The following is a 7,394-nucleotide window of genomic DNA, read 5'->3' as shown; positions in this document are numbered from 1 at the left end:
AAAAAGTATATGTATTTCACTCAGGAATTTATGATTGGGGTTTAATTCCATGAGTGGAAAATTGTTTTTCACCTTGTTTGGTCATTTCTACACTGATGACTGGGTGTGAATCTTTAGCACTTCCGTAAGTCTGATTTGTCAGCACTTTGTGCCAGCCAAGCTCAGAGAAGACAGGAGACCCATAGGGAATGAGAAAGATGAAAACTGAGCCACTGCAGGCTCTTTTCTACAATGCAGACTCCAGAGATGCTAAAAATCCTGCAGGGCTCCTGATTGAAGAAAGTGTTCTCTCCTAACAACAGAAGCCAACAGGGCATTCAAAAGGTTATTCGGGTCAAGTCAGCTGGAGCCTGACATTCAATTGCCTTGAGTTAGTATTAACAAGAAAAATCATTCATCATAACATTGAATTATCCAAACTGAGGTTGTGGGATTGTAGATATTTTTATTTTTATTGAGTGATAATGTTGGAAACAGGGCAATTCGGATGGTGGGTATTTCACATAATCCGTACTTTCAGTAATCGTTCTAGTTATTACAGAACATGAGGCCAGAAATAGGCCAAGCTGGACCCTATTGTGTATTATAAACAGGGAAACTACTAAACGAAGTAGTAGGGCTAGCACATTTCATTCTTTAGAAGACAAGCAATCTCCAGAACTGACTTCTAGTAGCAGTGGAGAAGACAGTATTTTTCAGTGTTACTACCTCCCTCGATCACCTGTGAAGACGCCCAGCAATAGCAAGACAGAAGTAGTGGAAGGAAAGTCAGAGAAATACTAAAAACAGAGGAAAAGCAGTGGGCAGAAAAAAATTGCATTTACTTTGGCTTTCCTACTCTGAGTAACAGGATCTAACAGAGAGTGCAAAAGTTTGCTGTTGACTGAACCAAGGCAGTCATTATGGTCTGATACGTGAAATGGCTGCTCATGGAAGATGAACTTCTTAAGTATCCAACATGATTTTAGAATATACTCTGCAAAGTATATCTTTTGCTGTTTTTTTTCTGACTTTGAAAGGATGGAGCAGGCTTAAATGTAAAAGTCTGGTTAATAAAATATAATTTTTACCAGAGAAATGAAACAGAAGAATCTTGGACTGAATTCTTCACCTTCTGGAGTTATAAAAATGTGTTTATTCATTATGAAGAATGGCTTCTCCTACTGCTCCAAGAAGCCTGAGTCCAGAATGTTCTCCCTTGGTCTTGTTATTTGGCTAGCATGAAGATGATGTAAATCTTTAAGTACCACTAATGCGAAGATTTCAAGATCATAGGATAAGACTAAGCCATATATAAGAGGCGAGAGATTGATTTTGAGCCTTCTTAAATCTCTAAGTCATGTGACCGAGGAACCAGTGGAGCAGCTGCGGGGGTAACAGAGTGCCAAGTGAGACTTCTGGACAGGATGGTGAGCAAAGAGAGCACTGATCTTCTCACCCAAGGAATTGCTGTAAAGAGTGCTGAGTGGATGTGAAGATGAAAGCCCTAGCAGGAGACATGCCTTTTGTGCTCTTTTGGCTAGGCTTCTAACAGTGAGCCGTGAAGTTGTCATTCGGCCCTTGTCGTTTGCAATATGCAAGCCTCATGCAAGGCAATTCCATACAACTGAAAGGAATGCTGCTAGATAGCAGAATTGGATTCGTAGCCTGCCATCAGGACAGCCAAACATGCACTACTGAGGTGTGAATTATGAAAGTTAGTTTCCAAATGGCCAAGGGGCAATTAACATAAATATAAACTAGACATGGGCCCACGCCAAATAACCCCAACTCTCAGGGTGTTTGAATTGCAAGCATTTGATCAGGATCCAAGCTTTGCAGCTGGCCTTATCTCTGTAGTGGCCAAGACAAAACCCCTGGGTTCACAGCCACATGGCACATTCTGTGATCCAAGGATGCAGTGGCTGATTACCTGCTCCTTTGCCACCTCCAGCAAACAGCCCATTTTATCTACAGCCCCTCGTGCTTTTTGTCTTGCTCTGGTATTCTTTCCCTGTCTTAGTATTTTTTATCTGTTATATTTATACTGGAAGTTCTCTGAACAAGGGATGTGCTTTAAATCTGTTTTGAGCAACTTGGGTTGAATTATGCAATATTGGGGAAAATCATCAACGGAAAGGAGGGACATGAGCACGAACTTTGTGCATTCCGTGCAAGGCTGACAAAGGGCACTAAACTGCTGTGCTTGTGAAAGAGGGGAGAGTAGGCAATACATTTAATAAAAATACCAAATTCAGCTTGGAAGACCTTCTGATATTTTAAAAGATATACTAGAGCTGGCTAGCAGTAGGTAACTATAAAATCCAAGCCAGACGTCTCCAGCCATTCCTAGGGTCAAAGACTGGACTCTAACCGTCTGTGTTTATTCTTTCCACCTCAAATCCCTCTGACGAAGTGTTAAATGAAGATTGGCAGTCTGGAGGTTGCAAGTGTTTTTATTCCTCAGGATGTAGTGCAGAGAGAGCAGAATCACTTGGGTTTGCCGAAATACACTCCTCATTTCACCTCCAGCAGCTATGGAAGGAGTTGTGTGATCATCCTGTTCCCAGTGGACTCTTTTTCTCACTGGACCTTGGTAAGAAGGGGCTGACCTGCAGGTTCTTTCAGAATTTCAATGAATTGAACAAAAATGCATGGCACAAAAAGTGCTTTTACTGTAAAAAAATATTTCCAGTCCCAGTTTCTAATAATTGCCTTTACATCGACAGCCTGCAAACAATTCACATTTAATAGTTCAGAAAAGTATCTAGGAACTCTTAGAAAGCCATACAGATTTTAGTGGGACTGACCATGCCCCATTACACAGAGTGCACGAGCAGGTGCATCAAAAGAAAAGAGAGCTTCTCAAAAGTCTGGCACATTACAAGGTCTGAAAGATGTAATATAGAGGAAGAAAATGCCTTACCGTAATCCTTAAAGCCAGACCCGCATTGAGATTCTACAGTTGCTGTCTTTGGTAACAGGAGTAGCTAGATGTGACATAAATATTGAAGAATGCTGATTTTTCATGATTTCTAAGAGGTTAATTAGCATGTTAATTATTAGTAATTAATATATGCACATACAGACATGAGCAATTGAGACATTATTTGTAGGAAATTTGTCTACTAGCTACACTTCGCACTCATCAAATATAATGCTCCTAGAGCAGTAAGTCTATTGATCTGTATTATGGATTCTGCTTGGGTAGTTACAAGGTGTGTTTAATATCCTCATCTTAAAACAGAGTAAGGAGATGCTGAGCTTGCATCTGGAGTTGTCTCCATTTCCTCTTCTGACTTAGTGGCTAAAAAAACATGAAATTTTATGATTGTTTCAATCCTTTGTTATAATTGTCTCCATTTTTAGTTGAACAAGTTTCCTGAGCCTACATTCTGCCTATTGTAATTACATTCTTGACTCATGGTTGCACAAGGAAAAACTTTGTAAACTCCAGGCTGATAAAAGATCTCCAGGGATCTCATCTGAACTTCTAAGAAATCAAATGTTAATAATACCTCCTGAGATGGATGGGTGAAATCTTTGGTTTCTGACATTTTGAGAAATAGTTTGCTTCACTGATATTTAAACATAGTGCTGAGGCAAGTCTTCATGGATTTATATCTGATCATTGTCTATCTTTTTCTTTGGTTATTCACTGTCTCCATTAATATAGGTACCATTCCAGATTGAGTTTTATATACAGATTTTTCATACAGAACTCCTGGATTGGGAGTATGCCTTTCTTTAGCTGAAGGTTTTTATTAGCTACCAGCATTTTTTGAAACAGTGTAGGTCAGAGACTTCTAGAAAGTAGACCAAAATCTGTACTGTTCAAAGCCTCCTACAGGAGCCTGCTAACATCATCAAAACACAGTTCTTTAAAGTGCAGGTGTAGTTTTGAAAGTTACTCCACCAATACTAACGATCCTTGACTCCACACAGAATATGTCGGCAGTATCTTAATTTATTTGGGCACTTTGGTTTTCTGTTTGGCTGGGAGGTTGGAATCTGTTACTTTTTCACTTCACCTTTTCAGATCCACCCACCAATATCTTGTCATCATCTTTACTAGATTGCTGCAGGAATTAGATGATCTCCAGAGGTCCCTTCCAACCCATACAGTTCTGTATAATTTGGTTATATTGCCTTTACTTAGAGCTGACTATTTTTTTTTTTTTAAGTTAGTTAATTTATTTTTTGCTGGAGCAAGATTCAGAGGTGATGGGCTTTGCAAGGACTTTCCTGACACACATGATCCCTGATAATTTCACTGAGTCTATGGGGGACTGAGGGAGATAGGAAGAAGGCAAATTATGGTGCAAATCTGCTGTAATGCAGTTTCAAACAGGAACAGGCAGCTCCATGCTTTGCAGTGTCACCTACTGAGACCCCAGGAAAGGCTGGAAGGTCAAACTGTGAGCTATTTCACTTTCATCTATTTGTGAAGGCCACAAAATTCTTTGTAGACACTTTAACAAATAACATTTCAGAAATATATTTTCCCCTAACATCCTGTTCCTTTTTACTTCCCAAGTGTAAAAGCCAACAACAACTCAGCACGCATGTTTTAAGTTGAATAAAAAGAGCTGGTAAGAATGCATGTTTCACCCTTCCAGAGGGGTCATTATAAAAGAAGCGAGGTTAAAAATAATGTTAAAGTTATCTGTGAAAAAAATGAACTCTTCATTTTTCTGCATCTTTTAAGACATTCTGAAATGTCTCTCCATGAACCTTTGTCTCATCCTCTTTCTTCTCCCTTTGCCCCCACATCCAGCCTCTCCATCTCAGAAAAGAAAAGTTTTTGGTGCCTCTGGCTGGAAATAAATGAAGGCATCCTCAGTGCTCTACCAGCTCCACCACAGGATGAAGTCAAAGTGCACAATTCCTCTTCTCACTTTTGCCTTTTACCTCTGCCGTGATGGTTACTGTGGTACGGGAAAGAAGAAAATACCCAGTTGTATTGGTTACAAGAATGTCACAGGAAGCACCTCTCTGCTGCTCTAATCTTCATGAGCCAATATTAATGCAGATCTTCAGTGAACGCCAGAGAATTTGCAGTATATTTCAAATGATGTTGCTGGTGCTCTACCGAAAAAGTTATGGAGTTTTTAAAGACATTATTTTAGCAAACTGTTAACAACCATTCAAGATGATCCTGCATAGCAGACCCTGAAATACTTGTAAATATGTTCATCTTGTCCTTCTACTGTTGTTGTCATCTAATGGACTGAGTTGTATGAAGTTCAAGATATGCTGAATACAGAGCTGCCTTCTTTTAGGAGGATGCTCAACATCATCTTAAAAAAAATTAAGATCTCTTCAGTTATCTCAGACAAGCAAGAAGTACAATTCTTTGCAGTCTCTACTTCAGCAACCACTTTGCAAACCTAAAAGTCTCTTAGTGTCATATTTTTAATTGCTGAATCCTAAATGCCTAGAGAACTTGAGATGAAGAATTCCCCACCCTGAAATTTCAATGTACAGTACAAATCACAGAATCATAGAATCACAGAATTGCAGGAGTTGGTAGGGACCTCAAGAAATCATCTAATCCAACCCTGCTGCTAAAGCAGGCACCCTGCAATAGGTTGCACAGATAGGCATCCAGACGGATCTTGAATATCTCCATAGAAGGAGACTCTCCAATCTCTCTGGGCAACCTGTTCCATGCTCTGTCACCCATACTGTAAGGAAGTTCTTCTGCATGTTTACCAACAGAGTCAGGTTTTCTGGATTTAAAAACAGAAGCTCATTCTTTGTGATGAACTGGTACCTGCTGGCCCTGATTGTAAGCAGAGATACATCGGCAGTATAGTAGCAATCTCCTGGACGATAAAGGTATGTCAGAGCTCTAGACACTAGAGAAATTGACTTGTGAATGAACTTATTGGTGTAGTTATTAACAGAATAGTAATAAGCTTACAACCACAATGATTAAGATGGTTATTAACGTAGTAAATCATTTAATTAACAATGACACTTTTTAACATTTATTGGTGCAGTTACAAACTCTTTTATGTATTCTTCGAGGAGGTGTGCTCTGGTATTCATGGTGTCTTCTTGCTTTGTTCTCCCAAACTTTCTCGGTTCTTTTCTGCTTTATTCTTCCAAGTAGTCTTTCTCTCCACATGTTGAATCCTAATCGTCTGTTGCCCCAAATGTCACTCTTGTTTCTGACTTTTCCCCTTCCCCGGCAAGTTACTGGTCTCCTGATCTATAGGATTTGTCCCAGCTACGCACAGTGCATGTCATAAAATGTGCATATGTGGCACAATTGCCTTCACCCCAGGAGATGAGGTAGGAAGCTCAGTTCTGAGACAGATTCATGTTCATTCTTAATCTCTTTTGCTAGAAGTCTGTGCAGAACAACGTACAAAAGAATAAAATATGATCAAGTGGAATAGTACTATCAAATGTAATTTAACAATATAACAAGTTAATTTTATAACTGTTAATATTGAGAAAATAATTCTTCTGAAATCTAGGCATCTTTCTGAAGAAAAAAAAGTCATGTTCAATGTGGTTATGGCCTTGCCTTAACATTTTTGGCCATGCTGTGCATTAGCTGGACTTTGAAACTACTAATGGGATTTGCATTGGCTTCAAAGTATATTACAACAACTCATAAAGCTCCATGTGAGAGGGACAAGGTGCCTGTGGTTTTTAGTGCTTGCTGTTTCTGTTCTGTGATGGACTGCATATGTGGTAGGAGGGTATGGCACCTTCAAGCAGGCTGAGCACATCCCTTTCCTCTTGCCACCCCCAGTGTGAATAGTAAGAAATTTTTATCTGTGTAAAGAGTGGATACTGAGGCAGGGAATTCTGAGAGCACTTTTACTACTGGTTCAAATGCAGCTGATAAATTACAAGCACAAATTACAGATTTCTGCAGAACTAAAACTACCCTTTGAAGATCAATCATCTTGCTTCCAAAGGGGCATACCACTACATGCAGTTATTTCAGTTAATAACTGCTTCTAGCCCATCATGTTCAGGCTCAGATCTAACAGAGCAACAATGTTTGGCACAGATACCTCTGCCACCATTCACACTATGTGGTGTCATGTGTGTGGGCTGACTAATGCAACTGCAGAAGACAGCTAGTGGTTCAGACATAAGCACATGCATGCACAAATTGAGATAGCAATGCACCTGATCTCAAGGTTACATCTCCTCCTTTCTTTGTGCACCTTCAATGCAGTCTCGTCAATAGCCCAAAATATATCAGGAGAGCTTTTCAAAATTATGTATATTTTTATAAATGCATATAAACTTACACCTGGAAAAAGAGACACAATGGCAAATATGTAAGTACAAAAATATGGCCTCATAAAATATGAGCCTTAATATGCCACTAGATGTTGGCTAAATTTATTAATTAAATTAATGATATACAAACATCTTTTTTTTTT

Source organism: Meleagris gallopavo, chromosome 4 (genome assembly GCF_000146605.3).
Source record: "Meleagris gallopavo isolate NT-WF06-2002-E0010 breed Aviagen turkey brand Nicholas breeding stock chromosome 4, Turkey_5.1, whole genome shotgun sequence".
NCBI classification, from domain to species: Eukaryota; Metazoa; Chordata; class Aves; order Galliformes; family Phasianidae; genus Meleagris; species Meleagris gallopavo.
The sequence above is the reverse complement of the archived record's forward strand: the minus strand, read 5'-3'. Positions refer to the sequence as shown.